This window comes from Falco naumanni, chromosome 8 (assembly GCF_017639655.2).
Source record: "Falco naumanni isolate bFalNau1 chromosome 8, bFalNau1.pat, whole genome shotgun sequence".
Lineage (NCBI taxonomy): Eukaryota > Metazoa > Chordata > Aves > Falconiformes > Falconidae > Falco > Falco naumanni.
Window position 1 is genome coordinate 64,339,130 of NC_054061.1, and position 26,436 is coordinate 64,365,565.

Here is a 26,436-nt window from a genome sequence, read left to right on the forward strand (position 1 = left end):
AAGGTTAGGTTTTATGTTTATTAGCATCAACCAGATGGCATTTTATGTCCTTAATAACTTTGTCCCTGACTAAGCCATGAACCTACTGTTTGACAAACACTGTAGGAAATACCCATCAGCAGAAAAGCCATTTTGTAGTGGGGGGTAGAGCTGGTATGTTTAAGACGCTTACAATTTACTTCTGTGTACCTGTCACCTTTTGCTGTGTACACTTGACATTGTAAAGTACTTAAAGCAGTTGTCCTTAAGCTAAGGGGTCCGGACAAGCGAGTTTGGCACATTTGCAGATGCCTGGGAGCCCCGCAGCTCCTCCCAGCACACTGCTGAGCGGTGTGGGGTCTTGCTTGGCTGCTTACTCCCTGGTCCCCCCATGTGCTCGGCCCTGCCAAAGGAGGAGGGCTGAGGTTTTGGCAGGGCACTGGGGCTGGCTCCCATCCCTGCCACACACCTCATGCCACATGGGGCAAGAATCTTGAGCTCAGAGGTTATCTAAAAGTTGGGGCAAACCCACATTTTTCACAAAGCTGTTACAACAATTCAATTATCGAGTGCCTTGCAGTCCCCGAGGGGAACACATTCTGCACGTCATTAGCAGAGTTATCTCCAACACGTCTTCCCAAACACGGTACACCTCACAGGATGTCCGGAATTTACTGCATTTTGATGACAGAAAGGAAAGCTCTATTTCTAATCAGTGGAACTTGTGACACTGTGTGAAAAACTATTTAACTCGCCAATTGTTAAAATAAAAGGATGGTTGACACTTATTTTAGCAAAACCGTCCTTACCCCGTAGGATGTCTCAGCAACCCAGGAGCTTCTTTCAGCACCTCAGACATGCACAGGTTTTTCCACTTTCAATGTACACTGAAAAATATTTGATTTCTTCCTAACTGCAAAACACATGGTCAAGATATTCCTCCGAAATGAGCAAAAGTTACTGCACATTTGCAAAGACTTGAGCGCAGCCTGTGCCAGGAGCCGGGGCGGGCAGGGCAGCCTGCTGAGTGCAGCCCCCCACCCAGCCCCTCACCAGGTGGGCGCTCTCCTGCCTGTGGAGGCTTGTACAGTCGTATGATTGCATACCCCAGGCAGCCTTGGCGCAAATGCCTACATGACATTTAAAACCCAAGCTGTGGCCAGCTATCATATACCAATCAAACGTAAGGGCTAAAAGATAATGAGTTTAAACAATCCAGGAGACTCGACATACTTGTCCCACTGGTTTACTGAACTAATTTAAGGTAAATTGGTTCAGCCTCATGATTCAGACAGGACCAGAATGAATGTTAGCAGCACTTTTAGTGTTTCATGACACAATTTACTTCAAACTAAAGCAACTGGAAAAAACCTTGTGCTCAGGGAAGTATGTATGTATCACTGTTGAAGCAGACACTGGCAGTAGTGACATCAGCATGTTTTTTAAAGCATACGTTCGTCTTTTGCAGGGATATTTTGAGACCCTAAAAATGTCACTACAGAACTGTCCCACTTTTTGATTTTGAAAATGTCACCTGTGTCATCATTGGAACTGGGCTGTTATTTCCAGAACTAACCATTTGGGAAATGGTTTACATGAAACTGAAACCTTAGCACCAGCTCTGCAGCGAAAGAGAGAAGGCAAAAGTGCTGGCGCTCACACTGGTGCTGGAGTCATCCAGGAATTGGCTGGCTTACCTCAGGCCAGCCTTTCACTTGCCAGAATTCAGAAATTCACATTTCTTTTCAAATTTGCTATTTTCTTTAGGCATTCATTTTGAACGTGACCAGCTGTTCTCAGAACAGGGATCTGGAGCCATATTCTGTATTTTTAGAGCAGGCATCTTTCCTGTTAAACAGAAAGATGAGAAACTCCAAATTAGAATACGGTTAGGAGGAACAGAAGAAAATTCACAAGTGCAAAGCTGCTGCTGTTCACCCAAAAGGCTTGCAACAAAGATGCAGGGCAACTTTCCTGAGAACTCACAATGGTTTGCCTGAAACAGGAGCAGAAAACAAGCCAGGGCAACCACATAACAAACAAATAACTCACTGGGAGCCCCAGGGTTCAGTGTCATGATCAGCTGAAGGTACGAAAAGGGGCAGCCCCACCCCTCGTACAGGCTCCTGCTCATCCCTTGTGCCAGCACCAACACTGACACAACTGTCTCAGGGACTAGATCAAGGATCTCATCTAGCTACAGACTGATCTGGCCAAAAAAACATCCAGTTTTGGACAGAGCAAGTCACTTGGCTGCTCCACAGTGGGCATACTGGTGCTGTCACAAATAACTGCGGTGGGACCGGGAAGAGAGGACTGGGATCGACAGTAGGACTAGAATTTGTGACAGAAAAGTGACAGCAAATGTGCAACCTGAGTAAAATTACCATGTATTTCCAATAGCACTAGAAATACTGAGCTCGCAGGGGCCCTGGGCTGTGAGCTGCTAGTCGAGTGTTGTGGTACCTGGGCCATACAGCACAGCTTCTCCAGGCACACGCACCCCCTGATGCCTGGTAACATACATGTTCGTGACACATCCTTTCCATCTGTCAAAACTGACAGTTAGAGCCTTTCTGCTCTAACCAACTACATATATTCCTGAAACTTGCAGAAATTAATTATCTTGAGGCCTTTACTGCTTCAATCAGCTTGGTTGAAGACAGCCAACAGCTTCCACCACCTTTGAATGTGTTAAAAAATACACAAAGCACCATTACTAAGCAATCCCATAGCCTTAACAAATCATCCAACAGAAGAACCAAAACAATGTGAAAAAACCCTAACCGTCAAAACTAAGCTTCAGGGGAAACGTATTTAGAAGACCATCCCTGGGGCACTGTTTCCAAAATGCCTTTGTCTTGAGTGGTCACTTCCCTCTAAGAGGTCCCCAGCTCTTTTGGAGGTCAGCAATTTTATATTGCTGTATAGGTGCGAAGCTGAAGAACAAAGGTGGAAGACACCCTGCAACTTCAGCGGCCAGTAGAGGGTCGCATTTGTTTCCTTACCCACTAGGTAGCGCCACTTCTTTTTAGTTGATTTCTATGCTGTCAATCTTCGAAATCTGGAAAAAAAACACATCATAAACCCAAACTATTGAAATATTAGCTCATTCCTATATCCAAGCCTCCAAAGATCACCTGCAATTTTTCACATTGTTCCTAATTCTCACCAAGTTAACCAACATTGCAAAATGTTATGGTTTTATGAAGGCCTACGTTTACCAGGTGACTGCACACGCATCTCTTATCATTTGGCCGTTGTTAGAGTATTTCCTTTTAAAGGAAAGCTTTGGTTTATTCCACATGGGCACATTTCTGAATGAATGATTTAAAATTGTAGCAAGGTAAGTTGAAAATTTTCACTCATCCACTCTGTTGTTAGGATATACAAATCCAGATTAAATGTTCTGTGGGAGACTCTACCCTATTAAGTGTTTAACCAAGGGGAGTTTATCCCTCCTCAGTGGAGGAAGGACCTTTCTCTGTTCTGCTCCAGAATGGATTTCACTGAGCAGGACAACTTGGAAGAGATGCTTTAAAGGACCTGGCTCTGCTCCCTTCTCACCAGCCCCTGGCCAGCAGCATGAGTGGGGCACTGCCAGCACAAGACAGACTGTCCCACACCCCACTGGAATCCAATGAGCCATCCTGCCACCCTGCAAGCACAGCATGTGAAATCCCCTTTTTTATGTGGACTCAAAGAAGAAGGGCTCCTTCAAAGGGCCTTTCCTTCCTTTAAGAAGAGAGAAACCGAAAAATTCAAGGTTGCATTTAACAAGTGTGCTGCATGTTTTCCCAAACTCCTCCCAACTCTTGGCTGTAGGAGAACATTTTAGATGAAGGTGAAAGAAGATCTCTCATGCAAGCGGATGCCTGTTGTTCCCTTGTGTCATTCAGAAGAGATGGCCACTTGCAGCAATGAGGGATTCTCACACAACATACATACTATTCACTAGTCTCAGTCCCAAAGAAAAACATGGGCTCCAGTGAGTAATCCTGTGATAAGACGGAGCACATTTACTTTACATTTGTAACTTTAAAGATGAAGAGGTATGCAACGCCCTTGGCTTGTTATTAGGAAATGTCTTGTTAGCCACTTTCTTTTGAATTCGCTCACTTCCATTTGTAGAAAAGCTGTTTCTCCCCAGGAATCATTTCTTTTCAGACAGCTTTTTTCCCTGCTTCCCAGCAATTTCTGTTTTCAGAGTAATGAAGACCAATGTGGTTCTCTTCTACACCATTTCACTACATTTAAATTTTTTTAAATAATTGATCATATCTCTGTAATTTTATACTTTTATTCTAAAACATAGGGTGCATGCAGTCACTACTCAGCACGGCCAGTGAATTATGGCTTATTTGGTATTTTAAATACAAAGATTATAAAAGCGCTGGTTAAAGTGCTGCCAAGTGAACTAAACTTAGTGTTCATGGTATCTGGCTAAATATATGGGTTTTAAGTAATAAGAAGGAGTTGTCATTGAAACTGCAATCATCTTTCACAATAAATACTGTTTTACTTGAAGGCTTCTATACAATAAAGTTATATCAGTACTTGGGTATGGTGTACTTATAATTAATGCAAATATAGGGAAAACGTACTGACGTTCCTTAAACTGTATTTTGTTTATGCTAATGCAAAGAATAATTTGGTGCGCCACACGTGCAGGGGACTGATAAAGGCATGGCTGAATATTATGCAAAGATGTCTACTCAGAGGTTATCAGGTTGGACAGTTCTAAGTAGGAGCATTGTCAAATGTAATCAATATATTAAAGAGGTGGCAAGGCTCACAGATTGTTAATAGGGAAAGGCTTGGGGGCTAAACAATGAGGATGATATGATTTAGACTGAGATTTCCTAGGTATATTCAAAATCATGTAAATACAGCCTAGGTGAACACTCCTGAGACCTGCCGAACACTAGAACTCTTTCAGGATGAAAAGTCTGCAAAATTAGCAACTAGCATTACATTTCAGACATGTATACTCCAACCGAGAAAGAAGCTTTAACGTGAGATCTAAAAGCACGGCTTATAAGCATTTAAAAATCAAAGTTCTGTTTTGTCACTGCCGTAACTAAAGGCAATTGAAAAAAACAGCAGATTTTTACTTTTAAATATGTATATACAAATTTAAATAATATACATACAGACATAAAATATATATATTAAAAATATATACTACTTGCCTAAGCAGATCACAGTGACAAAGTACATACAGTAACAGGTTTGCCTGCAGCATCAGGAAAGCAATAAGGAAAAGTTAAAAATGGTCCATTTATATGGGGGAAAGATTGAACGGAATTTGAGACAGAGAGAGGTTAAGTGTGATTTTTTTTTTCTCTTGCCTACCAAAAAAAAAATAATATATATATACATACATATATATATATATATATATATTTTAGCTGTGGTTTCTGTCACCAGAACTTGAATTTCACTTCTATAAAGCATCCTGCAAATTGCACTCACATATTTTACTAAAATCATGTCACTCATCCTGATAAGACCAATGAGGCATTAAAAACATCAATAACTAAAGGATCAGGAGCCCACATGCCTTATTTATTGTAGTACCTTCTGTGCCTTCAGAGTTTATAAGACCCTATATCCTGTTCTTGTACAGCACGGGAACTGGTTTCCTTATGACATATCTTCCCTCTCTCAGGGAGATGCACCTCATGCATGCATGCACTTTAAAAGCCTTGAAGAAGGAACAAGTCTTTTCGGTAAAAGCAACCCAGGGTGTCCTGTTGTCACCATGACAGTAGCCCTTCAGACCACCAAATACAGCCGGCATCTGGAAAGGAGCATCACACAGCTGTCCCCACACAGAGGACTGATGCCCCTCGTCATGAGACCTCCCCAGGCAGATGGGGACAAGATGGGCAGAGCTGGGCTGGGGAACATGCAGGGATGCCAGCCTTCCCACTGGGGATGAAGGTGACGGTCTGTCCCAAGCCTTCTCTGCCTGCCCTGGTTCTGCCAGAAATGCCATACAACACAGTGAGGAGACAGTCCTGCGGCCCACGCGGGTGCAAGCAGGCGAGGGACAGAGGGAGCGAGGGAGGAACCCACAGATTTGTCCTTCATTCCTGACTGCTCTGTGGCTGAAACATATGAAAGCGTCAAAACCCAAAAACGTCAGCAGAGCGCCTGACATTTCAGACATACACGGCTGTGAGAAACTCTCTGATCGACTGCCTCCAGGGAGTCTTCAGTCCTGGATCCCTTCAAATGAGACGGCTTGGGGATGCAGGATGGAGAGCACATCTGGCACATCAAGCCTCGCTTGCCCATCGCCTCTGGGAGGACCCAATGAAGGGGCCACCTCGGGGCCACATCTTCCCTTGCCTCGCACCTCTCCGTGGCCGCGTCCTCCCCCAGAATGCGGCAGGGCCACATTGCCACCCAACATTGCGTGACACCTACCCGAAGCCAGCTGGTCTCTTCAGCCCGATGGGCCTGACTAGACCTCCCGTGGGAGGCTGCCCCAGCCGAGCGGAGCCACCCCCCCACCCCCGGGGGCCCTGCAGGGCAGCTGCTGGCGGCAGCCCAGCATCTCGTTAGAGCTGGTCCAGCTGCCTCAGTCAACAAGATTTCTCACCGGAAAAAGGTGATTTTTAGAACTTGAAACTTTTTCATGTGAAAATGGCAGTTTTGACAAAGGCCTTTCATTCTGTGATGGAGATAATCAAAATGAAAAATCTCATCTTAAATCAAAATGAAAAGAAATGGAAAACTGAAACAGTTACGCTTTCTGTTTTGACATTTCCCATTCAAAACTCCTCAGAATCCTTTCCCTGCTGTGTGAAAATGTTCCTTTTCTGATTTTTTTTTATTTTTTTATTTTTTTATTTTTTGTGTTTCACTGGGGGAAAATAATTTGGAAATGCTGACATTTCTTGCATGAGATATTTCCAGCTTTATCTAGAGAAGTTGTGCCTACAAGTACACTGAGTAAGGCTTGGTTCCTTACACCCCACCCCACGAGTATTTTAGAAGACTTGTTGGAAAATATCAAATTTAAATATTAACCTTCCAATATTTAAAACAAAGTTAATGGTTATATTTTTCTCTTTGAATCCAAACACTTTTCAGGGATTTCAAATATTAAAAGGTAACCAGATTTAAAACCAATTTCACAGCAGAAATCCTTCCGTAGAAAATGTAGACCAGCTGATGCAACTGGCAAAATTCACACTTTCAATTAAAATCATTAAACACAAGAGACCCCATTGCCTGTTTCATGTATAAAACAACAACAAAGTAGGGATTTATGAAAGAAATATTGTATTTCTGTGTATCTTAAAGGAAAAGCTGAGAATTGAATTTAAATTGAGGATCTTTATGTGAGCTGCTGATATTCTTTCCTTCTCCAAACTGCTAGTACAAACCTGAGACTAGCCCAATGTTAAAATTTTATGCTATCAAAGGCAATCTGCTGTTACATATTTCTTCTATAAAATCTATGTATATACACTGGAAGTCTGTGTTAATTTCAGTGATATTCCAGCAGTAAATACAACATGAAATGAATCTTTTCCTCAGTGGTCAAAGGTATTCCTATAGTAAAACAAGTCCCCTCTGAAATATTACATATTTTTACTGTGCTCTTCTACAAGTGTAGCGCAACAATAATTTGTTGGTTTATAATGCAGAACTCCTCTGAAGCAAGTAAACAGCTTTCATGAGGAGATCAAAAGGAATATGTATTTTAAACAACATTAAATGTAATTCTAGATTATTTTAAACTCAGGTTCCCTGCAAAAATAATAGCATATTCTGTCTATAGATCTTCCTCTTAATAAGCTTAGTAGAGATGCCTTATTCACTTCCTGGTAAGAAACGCTCTTTATAAGAATTATTTGTAAATGCAGTTAAATTAACATCTTCAACTGCTTTTACTCCACAATCATGAAAATAACTACATCCAGAATCATCTCACTTTAAAAAAGTCATTTTAGTCTAAAGTTTGGCAAAAAAATAAACTGAAATGCTTAGAAATTTACATTTTTGTCACTCCATAAATCAAAACTTACTTTACATATTAGAACAATTTTTTGTGAGAATTTTGGATCTGAGCTGATAACCTTTTGCCAAGTTCTAACGAAATGCAAATTAAAACATCTGAGATATTAAACAGACAATCGAGGTTTATGGTTACATCATGAGATTATTGCCCAGTAACACTGCATACTATGGCCCCAATTCCGAAATGCTCACAGGCTTTATGTATGCAAGCAACCCTTGTGAACACAAATATAAGTGCTAATATAACCTCATGGCATCGAGAACACAATGTTGTATCAGCAATTGACATGCAAACTGTTTTGCTAAGGGAACATTCCTCCAAAAGATGTAGGAGGCTGTATGTGTAGAAAAGGGCAGCAAACGATGGCAGAGGCTTAATTATAGCACCACTAATGGCAGGAAGAGAATACAGTACTGAAGACAGCCAGCAGCATTAGCTCAGAGCAGCTAGAGAGCGTACAGGACCAGCTCCTCAGCTTCTGTAAGCTGGAATGGGTTCACTGGCATCATGCTGCACGCATTTTTACCAGATCAGGGTCTGACCCATACCTGCAGAGGCTATATCAAGTGCTGGCTGACAAGGAATGAAGACTAGGTACTCTCCCTGCAGGTTATCAAGGAGCATCCTGGCACTAATGCCTTTTCCCTCAGAAGCCCATGCTGTAGATGCACGCCATAATGCAGACCTTACGTAGTGCTGAGGGAAGCATTAATTAATATTTTTAATTGTTACATACTACAGCAAGGTAAGAGTAATTGGCTTGCTGGACATAAAATCTTTCCAGACACTGCATGCAAACTCAGTTAGAGCCATTGCCCACTCCCACACCTCGCAGAGGCAATAGTGACGGTTCCTGTTCAGCCTGGGATTGGCTTTCACAATACTCTCCAGGAAGAGTTAAGCATGCAGAACTTAATGCATTTGTGGCTCGTATTAATTCATCCTTGGCCTCTGTAAAAACTACAAACTTCTGACAATGGGGAAATGGTTGTTTTAAACAGGCCATTGCTAATAATGAAGGGTACACAATACTCAAAATAGTAAGCAAGGTCAGATTTGAAGAGGAGGGATTCACCTAGTGCTCAGAGATACACCGATACCAAATCCGGGTCCTCAGGGGGAAGGACCAGCATGAGGCTGTCAGGTGAGGCTGGCATCAGTTTCATGAGCAGGGTGGGGTTCCTCCTCCCTTGGTGTCCAAAGCAGAGGAGGCAACAGCAAGTCCTTTGAGGGGGTCCACAGACACCCCCCCAAGAGGGATGCCAAATGCTAAAAAAATACATGCACCACAATTGGCTCACCATGAGGTTACAAACCGGTGGATGCCCCCAAAATCTTGTTCAGCTCTTCTAACCAAATAGATTGAGAATAAATTGTAGGCTAAGACATAGAAAGATGTTCCCACTCAAATTTCACTGTTCTAATTGCAGAAGCTGGAAATAAAAATACTTTCATTCAAATAACCAGCATTCAAAATGCTTTCAGATGGACTTTGACTCCCAAAAGACGCAAAGGGGCATGAAGGATGTTCTGTATCATCACTTTTATTGGTGTTATGGGCCAGGACCCCATAGGTGCTGTCCTACCACAAAACGAAGATGGTTATCTCTTCTTCAAATCATGATAGTTTATTACAACAGTTTACAGTCCTTATTTAATCATCTCAGCATGTACTGCATGGAGTCTGCAGTGGAATCAATTCATTTCTAGCAAGTATTGGGCCAAATTGTGCTTTTACTCCCTGGAGGAGGGGTGGGGGTAAAATACACGGAACAGCTGGGGCCACCCAGTAGTTCAGCAAGGCACTCTGGCAGCAGCAAGGCAGATACAAGCAGAAAACATCTTTAAAAAGCCCTCAATTCTTCAGCAAAGCCATAATTATATTCTGAACATTTTTCCCATAATCATTTTCATCCAAAAATTTGCCAAAAAAAATCATCATGAAAGGCGTAGAGATCTACATTTTTGACACTCCATAAATCAAAAGCTTATTTTACATAGCAGAACCAAATTGCAGTATATTTTACCTCAACCTTACTGCCTTTTAGCATTACCTGCTCCTTTTCCAGACTTGGGGATTTTTAGATACCCTTCCACTGCTCCTCCTCAGTTGTTTTTTTAATTCACCATCCTCTTCGTTAAGACATATAAAGTATAATTTCTCAAAATCTACCTCCTCGAAGCACAATGTGGCCCTAAGGCTGAACTAGCTCAGTTTTTGCTATGACGACGTGGAGCAGCCCAGGATCATTGACTCACTGCTCCCCATCCCTCCAGGTTCCCATTGAGCTATTCCCCACAGGTCAGCGACGCTCCCTCTCATACCAAAGGTGCAGTAAACATTTTGTGAACACACGCAAGCTGCAAATGAGTGCAGACTTGACTTCCAGCACATCCGCTTCATCCTGGGGATCAGAAAGGTTTCCCTCGGGCACAATACATTTAGGAGCATTCATTCCAAGAGGGGGAGTAAGCAAGTCCTCATTTTGTTAGTACATAAAAAATGTTTGCTCTTCAGTTTCAACTCTGATTCCTTTTTTAAATCAGAATGAGTCACCTTTTTATTTGGGAAACTGGATCATAAATTCCTATAGTCCAACCACAACCAAAACAAAACAAAATACAAATAAATCTGAGAATAATAGTGACTTTCAGAGAAGATCAAGCTGGGTTTGATTTGTGTTATTTATCAAGAGTTAAGAAACTTTGTTTCCCTTCACCAGTCCCCTGAGCCATTAACTTCCACATTGCACCACATTCTTATAAGATTATGGGAATTTTCAGTTTAGAAAATCCAAAGCATTCTGCAGCTGAGCATATTTAGTTGCATTTTACAGTTCTATTTTAAAATAATACCACTACATCTGATACCTCGTACTTGTCTGTGACAAATGTAATATGCAAACATCTTCCATTGCATAAACAGCATAGGAATGGCAATAACAATACACTGAATATCTAACTCCCATTGTCTGGAGAGCAGTCTTAATGTTGCTGAGTTAATGAGTGAAATGAGCATTGTGGTCTAAGTGTCGCACAAATAATGGTTTCCATTACAAAAAACACTGTACCACCACACCCTGGCCACCTCAAAAAGCAAAGCTCTAGAGGTTTCCCACAGACAAATATATAACCAGTGCTGAATTTCTCCCCTTTCCCTCTCTTTAAGGCAGTTAGTTTAATGCCCTCTTTCTTTCTGGAACCTATTTTTTGTGACAAAAAGCAGCTAAAACGTTATGTGGTTTTTCTATGAACAGGAGTAAAATGCACCCAGCGTAGACCAGCCTCTTCTCTAGTGTGAAGGTCATCTACCAAAGCTGCTGAGTGGCAATTCAAGCCATTCTTACAGCGATATAAATCTCTCTATTTCTGTCTGCATCTTCTTACACATAAAGCAGCAAGGCCCGAGTCCTGCCTGCCTAGTCCTGAGCTGCGCTGTCACACCTTTGATAGCAATGAGGAGCACATGTGCAGAAGGATGTGCAGATCCCACCGACAAACGCTCGGATGCAATTCCATACAGCCATGACGCTTCTGCCAGGGACATACTGAGGGTAACTTGCAAGCAGGTTTTCAAAAGGAAACAAAACATGCACAACTGAGCTATGAGTTATTGTCCTGGTCTGGCTGGGATAGAGTTAATTTTCTTCTCAGAAGCTGGTGCAGTGCTGTGGTTTAGATTTAGGATGAGAACAATGCCGATAACACACCGCTGGTTTCAGTTGTTGCTAGGTAATGTTTACACTAAGTCAAGGACTTTTCAGCTTCTCAGGCCCTGCGAGTGAGAGGGCTGGGGGGGGTACAAGAAGCTGGGAGGGGACGCAGCCGGTCCAAACTTGCCAAAGGGGTATTCCATACCATATGATGTCATGGTCAGTATTTAAACTAGGGGAACTGGGGGGAAATCACTGATTGGGGACTGGCTGGGCATCGGTCAGCGGGTGGTGGACAATTGTATTGTGCATCACTTGGGTTTTTTTCCTTGACTTTTTCTTCTCTTTCTCTTTTTGTTACCTCCCTTTTCATTACAATTATTATTGGTAGTATTATATTATACTTTATTTCAATTATCAAACTGTTCTTACCTCAACCAACAGGTTTTACCTTTTTCTGATTCTCCTCCCCATCCCACCGTGGGGCAGCGGGTGGGGTGGGGTTGGGGGGGGTGGGGGGGTGGAGAGGCATGAGCAAGCCACTGCCTGCATGGTACTTACTCACTGGCTGGGGTTAAACCACAACAGTTATAACAATAGGAGTCAGAGGGATATAAGATACAAAAGGCCCAGCATTTCACAGCTTGAGACAGTGTAAGTACAGCCTTTCTACAGGCCCAGAAGCCAAGGCAGAGAAGAAAAAGGAGAGCTGACCAAACCAACCTGGGAATTCAGCCTTGCGTAAAACCAGGCTCCCAAATCACCGTACAACAACTTGTTCTCCTACTTCCACAGGTGCAGAAGTATATGCTTCTTTCCCCCAAAACTCCTGAAGAAGTGTAAAAATTACACTAACAATCTTTGAGTAAAACTATCTGCAATTTGTCACAGACTTTGTATCTGACATCTGGCAAGATGCACAGTCAACCCCAGAGCATTTTACAAGGTTGCAGAGGACAGCCTACAAAACAGTCAATAGCTTCTGTTATTTATCTGGGCTTTTGTTAATTTTCTGTGATTTCCCGGTGTGGTTTTTGTCAGCGTCGATCCACAAAACAAAAGGAGTCAGGTGTTCTAACCCCACTGAAACCAAAGAGGAGGTAGGTACCCAAGTGCCTTGGCCACATAAGGTATCAGGCTTGCCACCTGCAGCTGCCCATGGTGGCTGCAGCTGAATGGCACTGACTGTGGGCAGCCCTACACTGTTACACCCATGCGGTGTCCATCTCAGATGAGAAAGGACTTGTACAGAACCGAGGTCGCTGCTTTCATTCTGTACAAATACATGGCTTCTGGTTTTGCTAGCACCAGTGACTCCCAGGTTTACAGGAGACTCAGATGAAAACAGAGTAATCCATTCCATCAAACCAGGAAAGGTTTGAGTTATGGTGGTGGCATTTTAGATTATGGATAACAACAGTAAAGCTTTCCTTAACAGGACGCTCCCCATTTTATCATGATATTCTAGGGCTGGTTTTGGAGCACCTGGAATTAATAGCTCTTGTTTAAACTGCAGTAGCATCTCTAGAGCTTCGTCTGCAAGTCAAGACCCACTGGTGTCTGCACCAGGAAACATCACAGCAGCTTGTCCTTGCTTTGGACCATTTATGATGTAAATCTTCAGTGAAAGATAAAAACAAGCCCAGAAAGAGGGAGCACAGAAAACGATAAGTGAAGACTGGTGTGTACAGTGCTGAGCTGTTCTCTTTCGTTTCATCAGTTGGAACATCTGGAGCTTTTTAATGTTATTTTCTTTGTAGCTAGCTATACAGCATACTGATCTGTAGGGTAGGATTCACTTTGTGCAGATTGTCAGCTGGAACAATGTGATAAAGATTGTTTGAAAAGTTTAAGACATGTAGACTCCATCAAAGCTGGCCTCCCTCTCGAGGTGAAAAGTAAATGCTGGGTCTTTTTTGAGGTGAACTTATGCGGCACATAAGTTGAGACGGTCCTTTACTCTGAAAAATACTTGTGACCCTCCTGACAGTAGACCTGAGAGCAGCAGAATCAGATTCTCCAAAGAGGAAAATGGACTTTTGTCTTCTCCAATTTAAAAATGAGCTTCTTTATTAAAGGACAACATGTCAAATTTTAAGGACGGGGCTTACCTACTTAAGAAAAACATGTGTCATTTCTAGGTACCAGCTGCGCTGTATATTCCCTTAAGACACAATCTTATTTACTCAAGTTTTCAGACGGGCATTCCTAGAAAATATTTAAAGAAGGTAAAAGATATTCCAACAGCAAAACTAAAATTCACTTTGTTCTTGAACTAGCATGGTTTCTTTTGCCCCATCTTCAATTTCTGTAGCCTCCAGTGAGGCAGACTGGGGTATTAGACTCAGGAATAAGGACTTTAAGATCCATTATAGAACCAAAAAAGTCACAACCAAAATGGGGATCCAGTACTCATTTAGATAGGACTGTGGCCACCCTGCGACTCCAGCCATGGTCCTATCTATGCGTGGCTACATGGCAGAAGTTACACTAATTAACACAAACAGACAAAAACTCAAACAACAATCACATAACAGCCAGAACCACAGCTAGTGTGGGATCTATGTGACTGGACTGCTAGGTAGAAATGCAGCATTTTCTGAGGCAGCAGCAAAATTGTTTGGCTTAAAGGGTAGTGCAGACACCTTGAAAAGGCAGGAAGCACTTTGCACTCACCAAGTCCTGTCCCATGGGTACGATTAGGTGGCGTGATGGGTCAGGCGCTGAACATAGGTTATAAAACCATGCTGAGTATGGGTCATTAGCTATTCTTTTTATTTCTGGACACATTCAATCACTTCTTTTGCCTGTGCTCCTGCTTCGTGCTTTGCCGTGTTTTGACTGCATGCCTCTGGGCTGAAATACTTTTACCATGTCTTGGTATTTCACTGAAAGGATTTTCAAGTACTTCAATCAGCCAATACTGGAACAAGTTCAGTAGAGAAGAAGCAGGCTTGCTTATTAGGAATTTATGCCATTCAAAACTAGATCTGTTCTTCTTAATTTCATCCTCCATGACCCTCAGAAAAGACCATGAAACTCCAGGCTCCACCAACATGTGCTGTAGGACAACATCGTCGTTTCAGCTGGAGCTATCAAGCACACCACCAATGCCAAGACAAAATTTTCATTTGGGTTTAAAAAATGGGGGTCTAACTCATAACATGTTTTTCTGATACAAAGCCTGCTCCCACTAATGACTAACAGATTATCAGCCATTGATTAACCTATGGGAACATGAATAACATAAATCATTCAAGGAAACCAGTGGCTCGCTGTTTTTTCCAAAGCAAGAACTGGAGATGGAAAAAGTACCCAACAAGCCAAATGGGTGGCAGGGTCCAAGCAGGCAAAGCAGCAACAATATGTCTGCACACAAAGCATAGCTAACCTGGGAACTCCTCACTGCAGGATGCTGTGGAAGTTAAAATTTAAACAGGTTCAGAAAATGATCGGACAATTCTGTTGACTTGCGAGACCCTCCTTATTCAGGAAGCCTCTGAGCCACACAGCGCTGGAGGCTGGGCCAGGATCACATCCTCCTGCCCCATTTTTATCCTCTTCCAATGCTACTGTGAGCAGCAACCCAGTGTAAGCATTCCCAGGGGTTTTGTCTTGGTTTGCCAGGTCTGAGTCTGGCACAGTCCCCATCTCATCTCTGCAAAGGGTACAGATTGCCACACACAGTTTTCCCTCTCTGAGGTAGTCGGAAAAGAACAGGGGACAGGAAGGAAAGCAATCCTCATCAGGAAATCAAATCCATGCTGTCCCTTGGTGACATGCAAAAGCAGTCTGGAACAAAATAATGTATCTAAATCTGAAGTAGTTGTTTTTACCCTCTTTCAGCAAGTCATTTACATGATTTACAGAACAGTATCTGAATCCATTACTGTAACAAAAGCATGTTGGGAAATTCTGATACAGGAGTTGCGATACCTTTTAATTATTGTCCATCTCAACTTTTGGGTGGAAATCCCTTCTTTCAATTGTGTTTGGTGATTTAAAGCAGATAAACAAGGACTTCTCTTGACACACATGAACATTTGTAACATCTACTGCAATATTGTGCAGTCACTTGGGGGCTCTACTTGCATCAGACTAGAAGTGACCCAAGAAGAAGCAGGGCACTGGCAAAATAATAGTAAGAAGAATAATGAAAACTTGAATAATGAGGAATGTCAAAATGTTTTGCCAGAAAGTTCACATTTGGAGATGTGCAATGGGCTGGATTTAATGACAGTAAATCCTCTCCTCTCTGCTAAAGTTCCTCCTGCTAAAAGCAGAGGGCCTTGCGGGGCTGGTGGTTTCTCTGACCCTGTATAATGAGTATCAGCCCCCTTCTCCCAGCCCCCATTTCCTGCCTGCTCTTCTGAGGGTTTGTACGGGCACCATTGTCAGGAGATATGGAGACCTGATGCCTCCAACAGCCCCTGCAGCCAGATTCTTTCACTCCTTCACTCCCTCCCTCCCAGTTGTCACTCACCTTTGGGATCCTCAAACTCCATCCCACGTGCAGCACCTGTGTTCCTGCTCGCAGCCTTTAGATGATGGAGCAATGCTCCTGCCTTCCTCTGCCCTTCCACTGTCTTGTCCTCAGCTTGGGAGGACTCAGGGATAAGGATCATTTCCAAATGGGGCTTGGTACAAACCAAACCAAACTGGAACTTCAGGGGACTGCATCAATGGGCATCACTCCTGACAACAGGAGGCTTGGTGTGGCAGGCAGAGGGGTAGGGAAGCGACAGCAAGGGATCGGGGTGAGATGCATAGGTTTCCTTTGTGTATCTTTCTGGAGCTTGCAGGTTTTATCAGCAGTCACTCCCTGGGATTTGGGCTTAGCATTCTGACAAAAATTCTGACAATTCAGCACTCTGCTCATCACATCCCCCCGCTCCCCGGCTAATACCAGTATTTCAAGAAAAGCGTACAGCCCAATCTTAAAAAAGTTCCACCCCATATTTTACCTTCCTGTTGCAAAGCCTAGCCAGTAGCTTTTTCTAGATACTTGGGTGCCTTTTCATTATTTGAGAAATACGAGGCACATGTTAGATATTTTGGATTCACCTCATAACCTGCTAGCGTTGCTGGTAAAGTCTTTCTCTCTGATCCTAGGATCTAGGTGTACAGACTACAGAATACTGTAGCTTGTTTGTGGGCATGGAAGTTAATTTTAATGCCAGTTTTTATACCTGAGATACTGTAAATGAGTGTCTTCAACTTATATTGCCCATCGTAAACTTTTTTAACCTGTGATTCATTTTCAAAATAATAAACGTAACTATTCCATAAAAATATCTCAACACAGAAGAGCCAGAAAAATGAAGGACATGAACAGATGGCACATCAATCTTCTGCATTTATACAATTTGTTTTTTAATGCAAATAGTGTGGGTTGCCTGCTCTTGCCTTGGATATTGTTCCAAAGACGAGCACATTTTCTTATCTTTCTGGATCAATGTGACATTTGCAGTTATCATAAAGTGGGAGCCCATTTAATGATGTTAATGCTTCCTTAATGCAAAAATAAAATCACCTCCTTTATAAAAGCAAACAGATTAAAAGTCCCAAAGAGACCATTGAAATCTGTGACATTTGCAGTTACTGGTGGCTAGATGGCTTGATTATACACAGGTAAAAAATGTCTTAAAAGCATTGTTTACACTCATTAATAAGAACATTAAACAGGAATGCTGGAGTCTCCTCAGCTAGAAACAGTTCTAAAAATGTATTAATAAAGAAATGGAGGCATCATTTCATGCAGCCTGTTTAGATGGTTCAAAAAACCCAAAACTGCAAACAACCAAACTTATGGCCTTATGGCAGCTTGGTAAATCTTCAGACCCCAGATGTAATGTGGTCTGCATTTTTATTTGCACATATTGGAAAGTGACTCTGCCAGCAGTCCCTGATTTCATGCCTGTACCGTTCCCTCCACGGTGCCACCAAGCAAGTGGCACATCACTGATATTTCTATTCTTGCCCCTGGGGAAAATCTGAATCCTTAGTTTTTGTATGGGCTTTTGGAAGAAAAAAACCCAACAACAACAACAAAAAACCCCACCCACCAACAACCAAAATAACCTTCTCTTCTGTTCTGGATTCTTGAAAAAAGAGAAATTAAAAATTATTGAAATATCTCACTTGAAACTATTTTGCGTACAATGTATTCTGCAAGTCTCAGATTCCCAGAAACCCAAATTTGGCTGGGGCTACATTACGTCTCTCTAGTTCTAATGGGAAAGAAGGAAGTAAATGGTATGAGGAACATAGTACATTTTTCACTGAAAAATATTTTAGGAAGAAATTTGCTTTTTAAACAACCTAACAGTTTGGGACTTGTGATTGTTTGAAAGTCAAAATGCAGCAATGGCTTCTGTGGAAACATCATTTTGAGCGAAAGCCCAAAACCCAAACAACCCCTTTGAACTCTGCAGGTGATTTTGCTCAGGAAAAAGGCCACTGCTTTCTCAGTGAAAACAAGCAAGTTCTGCATGCCTTGGGGAGGCAGCAGCAACAGCTCCAACACCATCAGGCTGGAGGCAGCCACCGCAGCCTGCTGACCCCCAACACTGTCCACGACAGAAACTCTATGCATTATTTCTTTTTGAAGATTTTACAGTGAAGGAGGGATGAATGCTATAATCAGGAAGGGGTGGAGGAAACAATCACAGAATAATTAAGTGTAACTGGGCAGTCCCCATGAGCATGCTACTCCTGCTACCTCTCAGGCTTCCTTCCAGACCTGCAGCTTCTTGTAACTGCTCCTTTCCCTTTGCTGCCCAAAGTCCTGCCCAGAAGAGCCCAGCTCACAGGGGCCCTGGAACAAACCACAGATGCAGACACAGCCTGCACAGCTGCACACACAGGGCAGACCCACAGAAACACTCCCTTTACAGTAACTGCAAAGTGGGTTAGAGGAAGAGGCAAGGTGGTAGAAAACTCAATTTACCATACAGCCCACAGATCTTTATTACGGTTTTGGAGATGCTGCTCTCAGGCACAGATACAAAATGGGGGGTCTGTTGTTGCCATCAGGAGCAAACCCTCTTTTAAAATATCCCACTAACTAGAAAAGGTAATGCAAAAATGCCTTTTAATTCCCTGTCCTTCCCCTTCTGAATGAGCTGTTAAAAGACCAAGAAAAACTGTTATAGCGATACCATAAAAAGAAAAAGCCCAAAAAAACAAAGAGCTCTCAGCTCCAGGCGTGTCCGAGGGGCTGGCAGGGAGAGACAGCGCCCACATGGGAAAGTTCTGTCACCCCATCTGAGATATCACTTAGCGGTGGCAGCTCTCCAGAGGCAGAACGGGTCCCACCTGTTTGCAATGTGTTTAGCTATTAATATTTATATAGTAGTTCAAGTGGGTATAAAAAAAAAAAGGGATGAAATTCATCAAATTGTATGTCATCTCTTGGTGGTGTAAAATAAAAACCATTGCAGCAGGGGGAGAGGGAAATGGCTGGGTTTTTTGCCTTTCTGCAGAGCGAAATGTTGCTGTTCTCAAAATGTCTCAGTGCAAAGCATTTGGCCATCACCTCAGTGCGATCCACACCTTGACATCTAGGCTAAATACCACGGCCATGGCCTGGCCCCCAAATCACAAGGCTTTGAACACCACCACACAAATAACACATTTATCAGTTCTGTGGCTCAACTTACAACACCAGGAAAAAAAAAAGGCAAAAAAGATTCACACTGATGTGGAAGTCATTTTCTTAAACTTCACTTACTGTGCCAAAAAAAGCCCCCGAAAACATCTAATTTTTTCATTTTTCTAAAGTACCGATTCCCGGATTGCTGTGAGGCTGAGCGATGTCCAAGCAGAGTCCATCCCCCTACACAGATGTGAAGTCCAGGGATGTTTCCTAACGAAGAAGATAAGGGTATCCCAGACATACTGCTGGTGCTCAATCCTTTTTGAATTGTTCTGCTTTCTATAAAATATTTCAATATTCATCGGAGCAAAAGAGAGGAGAATGACAGGTCACCCAGTAATAACTTTACCATCGTCCTTGAAAACTATTTGAGGTGAAAGTGTTACATATGAAGAGGATAATTTCAGCATGGGAAAGACAGAAACATCTACTCTAGGTGTCCCGTACCACAGAGCATGGAGCACTTTCCAGGCAGGCAAGAGACTGGGGCTGAGGATGCTGCTCTAATAATGTAAGTCTTGCACATTTAAAATTAATCTGCCTGACATCATTAAGATCTAAGCCACAGAAAACAGAAGGGTTTTAACAGGAAAAAACTAAAAGCCATTCATGCCAATATGAATGACCATCTTTGGGCAGTGGCCTGAGTATTCATATTTTCTTTGCATAAATGGGAAGGTTGCACGTCCCCGGGGGGTGTCCTCTAAACAAGGGGCAGGCAAGGGAGGTAGAAATGAAAACTGATTTTTGTGTTCAATCCTGTGAACATTACCCCATCATTTCTCAAAATTGAATCCAGTCAGGAAATTCAAGTGAAATCTGTGAACAATTTCAGTCCTTCTGAAACATCTTTTGTCAGTGAATTAAGTATTTGCCAAAACAAGAACAGGAATTGCCTAGTCTCTGCACTGAATAGAAACAGCACCCAAGACCCTCCAGAACAGCAGTGATGGTGATGGGGATCTGCTCCAACCACTGAGGGAGCGTGCACCCAGCCAGCAAAGAAGGGAAGGGAAACAAAGCTCAGTTTTCCAGGTGCTGAGAGTTTTTGGTCAGGAGTGAACTCCGCACCCTCCCACCACTCCTCCTTCCAGCCCACTGATGCTTCCCAAAACACCATCAGTCACAACAGTTCAGCTGAGCATGCTCGGAAAAGCGTAGAACAGGTAATGAGGTCAAGTTGCTTTCCTTCCCTGGGATATTTTTTACACACTCGGTACAGAATGAAGAGGAGAGTAGTTCTCTTCTTGTCCACACCCATCCATAGCCTCCTGTAAGCTGATTTAATTTGCACATCTCTCCCACCTCCACAGAGAATTTGCACCTGATTAAATGAACTTGCTTGAAAAGCTGAGCTAGCTGGAGATCACAACCCCAACCAATGCCCCAGTGCAGCCAGTTTGTCCGTAAGCATCAGAGCTTAGTGCACGGCAGAGGTAGGAGCCACATTGGTCACTGTTAAGCTTCTCTCTTCCCTCTCACTCACACATGGACAAAACCCAAGCCCACACAGCCTCTTTTGCACAATATTGCACAGTCCAGGGAGGGAATTTAAGTCAGAGAAACATTAGAAAGAAGGAAATGATAAACCAGAAGGATGTACGGCAACCTTAAAACATCTAGGTCTAACCATGCCAGGAAACTTTGTGAGGGCAACTTAGGCCAGCATGCATTTAAATTACCTAGCTCGAGTAACTAACAAGCCACCTGTGACAGTCACCACAAGCCCTCAATCATGATATTTATCTCAGGTCTCTCTAGCAGGTACCACTACTTTGCATTTAATCTGAATCCAATCTCTGCAAGGCCTTTCATTCCCATCAGTCTAATCAAAGCTTTGTTATTTTGCTATCTATTTGCTATCATAAATTTTCAGCAGAAGATTTCATGAAATCTATATAAAGTTCTGTACACTCTTGTAGTAAATTCATTTTAATGAGAGCACTTGTCTCTGCCATACAGACTCACTCATTATAGGCATTTTGAAACCTGAGTGAATTCCTTCCTTCCCGAAATAAAACTGAAGAAACTCCTTCCTCTGTCTTCAGTTTCTATTCACTTGAACACTTTCAGAGTTTACAGTTTTAAACAAAGATTTTCTATTACTCTTTTTCACACACCATTCAGGAAATGCTTTTAAAGAGCAGGCTCTTTTAAAATTTCACCCCATCTCAAGGTCCTCCTGTTGGTAGAGAGGGCTAAGTAAATTTCTGTGTGTATAAGTAAAGCAGCACCTTGCTCTGGAAGTAGAGAGGATGGGAGCATACAGACGAGCCAATCTGCCATTGTAGCGCTGCATCAAGTAATAGGCAATGTACGGAAGAACAGAGGAATAGGATTAACCTGCATGGAAATCCACTAGCAAGTTAGCAAGCATGGTGACTAGACTACTCAAGGAAACCTTTTCCCTGCCTTGTCCAGCCATGAGCTCCAGCTTCATCAGAACTTTTGTTTATACAGGGAAAAAGTCATTTAACTTTCCTGTCCTTAGTAGTATTTTTATCTGATAAGTATGTCTGGATGAAGATGCAGGCAACTGAAGGGTTGATCTCTCCAGGCTTTTGGCTTAGCCTAAGAGTATAAAAATCTGGAAGAGTCACAGGAAGCATATTTTCTTTTTATGTTCCTACCCAGATTTTGGGGGTCTGTGGGAGCACAGCACTGTTTGCCGATTTCGGCTACATTGAATCTTGCTAATTGATTCAATTGAATCAGTTGAGTTGAATCTGGCTACATTGAATCTTTGTCACTGATAAGGGCACTTTCTGTGTAAGGTAATCTTCAACAAAAGTTTCCCGCAAAGAAACACCCGAGTTTAAGAGAGGCCGCCCCATGAAAGCTCTCTTTCAAGATTCAAGATGCTGCATTGAATCAACAATTCAAGTCATTCTGTATTACAGACACTGTGTGTACAAACTCCAACCTACTCAGGTGGGTAAAGGAGGAATGGGTTGGCTTGCTTCCCTACAAATGCACCGTGGCTGATTTCCTCAGCACAAAGATCTGCAGCAGACCAAGGCAGCATCTCTCCTGTGTCTCATGCTCAGAGCCGAGTGCCACGTCTGAAGGGAAAATGGGAGCCACCCTTGGGCAGGGAGCTCAGAGCCTGGGGAAGTCTCCAAACTGCAGGGAAGGCAGAGCCAGTCTCACTCCTTTTTCCTTCCTGCATGCATTCTAGCTTAGGGGACCAAGTATATTTCTTTGGCTTTGACCCTGAAGGGGGAAAAAAAACCCTAATTTTGTGGTCTATACCTGCTAATTAACAGCCTTGCATATCTTCAGGTTTCAGTTTTTATATCTAGGTATCTTCTACAGTTTTGCCTTTAGATCAAATCCAGAGCAAAAGGACCCATTTCTGGCACACAGGTGACAAAATTCCTCACTGGATCTGTCAGGACAACTTGACTAAGAACAAACTTGCTCCTGTCCAGTTGAGGTCTGAGCGCCACTTTGATTGCCCCAGCTCTAAAGTACAAATCTCTGGCGGAATCACCTGCAGACAAAGATCTCACATGCCACCTCATTTAGTCTTAACCTTCTACTTGTCCTTTTCCGAGAGATCAATGAGATTGACCAGATGATTTCCAGCAGTCCCTTCCGACCCTGACCATTCTGTGATTCTGTGAATCGTGCCAGCATGTTTGTGTCAGAGAAAAGGAATCAGCTTTACCTCCATGGGCAGCTCTTGTGCTTCGTGAGACACTTTTATACAGTTTTTAAATTCTTTTTCATGAGACAAAAGAGAAAGAAGTCACAGCCAGCATAGCAGAGAACAGACATAAGGAAATCTGACTGTATGGGACATTTGTTTACTGCTCATACTGATTTTCAGTTAAAATAGTCTTCTACCCTCCAGAGATACAGAAGCGGGTAGGAAACAATCTCAGTAAGAAGCACCAGATACAAGCCACCTATTACCTTTCCCCTGCCCGCCTTGAATTCAAAACACCCCAAGCTTTTCATGAAAGAGAAACTGGAAAAATAATATGGCCAAAGTGAGAGATCAAAGACACAAGAATGCAAAAATGACACTGTAGGTCAAATCAAGGTCCATTTAGGCTGGACCTTCATCTCCTGGAGAAGCAGGTAGTGGATACCAAGGCAAGTTTGTATCACTTCTGTTTGAAGAATGTGAGAATTCCTCAGAGTGAACAAAAAGAGGATTCAAATCCTGTCCCTGCCTGGCCACTGAGAACACCATCACTTCTATCCCACGCCAGCAAAATGCCAAATCAGCCTCAAATTTGTCACAATGTAATTTTTTTGCCAAACTAATCACAGTCTTAGGGAATCAAGAATGTGGATAAATGGAAGGAACTTCTTCTCCATTGCAAACCCATGACACAGCATGCACATCTGATGCATCAGACAGAGAAGCCCAGGTGCTTCCCCACTGTGCCATCCCCTCTGCTTCCTTCCCCAAAAGCGTCCCACCAGCGCAGAGTGCGTGCCTCCTCCCATTCCTCTCAGGGGACACAGAGAGGAGCAGGAGCCAGGGCAGAGAGCAGGACCGTGGGCTTGGCAAACCTCTGCTTCTGCCCTCTGCCTCACCAGCTCTCAGAGACAAGGGCGCCTGAAACCTCGGTGAGGCCGTGATGCTGCCTGCTCTCCGGGGCTGAGGGAGACACTGGGGCAGCCATGCTGGGAAGCGCTCAGCGCCTGTTTCGCTTGCCTTGTGTCTGCTCTGTGGTGCAGAAGAGACACCATTAAACAGCCACATATATTACCACTTTAACACGTTTAAATCAATTCCACCTCCATTCAGATGAGTGTTGAAACCCCCGTGTGGCTGGCAATTCCTAGAAGAGGACAGATCTTTTCCAAAAGCTAGGCTGAACTTAAAGTAGATACAAAATAATACTATAGTTTTCTTTCTCTCTCGCTCATCACAGCCCTAAGATTAGCATAAAAATGTGCTATCCTAACTAAGCAGTCTGTTAACTGATAAGCTATCAAAAAATCATCTGTTATTTTTATAGCTCAAAGGCAGATGCCATTTCAAGAACCAAAGTTGATTGAGTAGGATTTTTAGTGCTTTGTAGATTTATCATTGTAAACTTGAGGTATTTTAAAACAGAATGATTCAAGTCTTGAAATATGACCTCAAGAGCAATCAAGCATTAGGATTTTTGCTGGTCTTAAGTTTTATCTGGGATGAAATCATTTAATCTCATATCATAAAGAATTCGAGTTGTTTTCTAATGTGCACACTAAAAAAAAATCTTTTCTGCATTATGGTCCAAACCAATGTAATTACTCAAAAGCATGGATGTCAAAGATTCCCAGCTCCTCCTGCAGGGCCCCCTTCTGTACATTCTGTTCATATCCCCCTTCTCAGGAGCATATTTGGGGAGGACCTCAGACAGCCAGTTGCAATCAAGCTTACTGTATCAGGTTTAATGGTTTAATTGGCTTGGCACTGATGAGATGCCCTGCCAATATCCATCCCATTATCCCGCTGTGTGTTGTACAGACCCTTTATTGTGAAGCTGAAGTACACGTGCTACTGCAGGAAAGGAAAGAGACTACCAACATGCGTGTTGCACACAGTAAATCAAGTACACTGAGTTTTTCAATAGCAGGCAGAATGGAACAGGGCCAATGTGCAACTCATAGGAAGAGAGAGCAAAATGTGGAACGACGCTAACCCCACGTTACATGTGATGTGGCCACTGCATCAGGAAAGTATGTATCACTGTGGAGAAGCAATCAGCAATAGACAGAGCATCGAAAAGCTCCAGTGGAAAGGCTTCTCCTTTCCTAATGAGAGACAGGTGCCAAGAGGAATTAAGAGTCTGCAACCAGTTATTGTGATTAATATAGAAATTTTGTGAATTCTACAAGCTTTCACATCAAGGCATGGTCAGACTGGCTTTCCAGGGCAGCTCTTCCACATTTTATACCAGTCAAAACAATTAGATATACCTCCAAGCTGATGTCTTCTGAGAAAGAGGCATGACATTACCCCCAAAAGAGAAATAACAGGAGTGTCAAAACATGCATATCACCCATTTTCAGAGGAACCTGCCTCTGAAATACTTCAGTGCTTACAACAGCACAAGCTTGCAGGGTTTGCTGGGATGAACCTCCTTTCTCACTGGCTTTCACTGAGTTCAGGGTTCTCTGCCCAAGAGAAGAAATCACTTCAGTTAGAAGACTGGAAAATAAATTTTTTTTGAGCAAGATATTCTCAACCAGCCCAAAGAGACAGCAAAGAGCCAGGGTACCTAGATACAGCCTGACAGACCAAGAATACTTTTTCTTTTTTTTGGTGTTGGTTCAGTGCAACTGACATTTCAAAACGCCTCATAATTGCACTTATCATCAGTTAATCCCAGCACACAATCGCTTGCACTGATGTTCTGCACAACGACATATGCATGCGGCTGGCTGAAAGCTGCCATCATTCCCTGTGAGCTGCTGGGAGCCCTCTGCAAGCTGCCTGAAGGATCTCTGGTTCCACGTGCTCCTCACTCCTCCTACAGGCTACCCAGCTCCTCATTACACGACAAACATGTCCCTTTCCCAAAGCGCACTAGGCTTTACTCCATCAGTCCCTTAAGGGAGAGAAGACCCAGAAAAAGACTTAATGGAGTGCTCATTTATCTCCCTGAGTCTATGGGGCATCCAACCTACCGCTGCCTCCCTCAGCTACATGCTGCCCCCTGCACACGTTATCTCAGGGGGATCCCACCGCCCTTGGAGGACAGCGAGGGCAGCACGGTAGGTGGCTTTTCCACCTGCCTGCTGTGCGAGGTGCTGAGCTTTCAGGTGCCCTGCCTCCCTCTCCACCGCACGGCAGAGTCACGTGGATTTGATGGATGCCTATATCCCGGGAAAAGGGAAAAATCACCCGCGCGTTCTTTGTCCCTCAGGAAAAGATGCATTTTTCATGCAAGAAACTCTGGCTGGCTGTCTTTGCAGAGCTAAGATCATGCTGTCTTTGCCCCAGTCCAACCAGAAGCCGTGTTGGTGTGGTCGCTGCCGAGTCCAAGCCCAGTCTGCGTGCCCAGCTGTGAGAGAGGGTGCAGGCCTGCGGGGCTCCCTGCATCCTGGTGAGCAGGGACAGCACGCAAAGAGCCAGCATCTGCTTCAGTGGCCCACCTTAA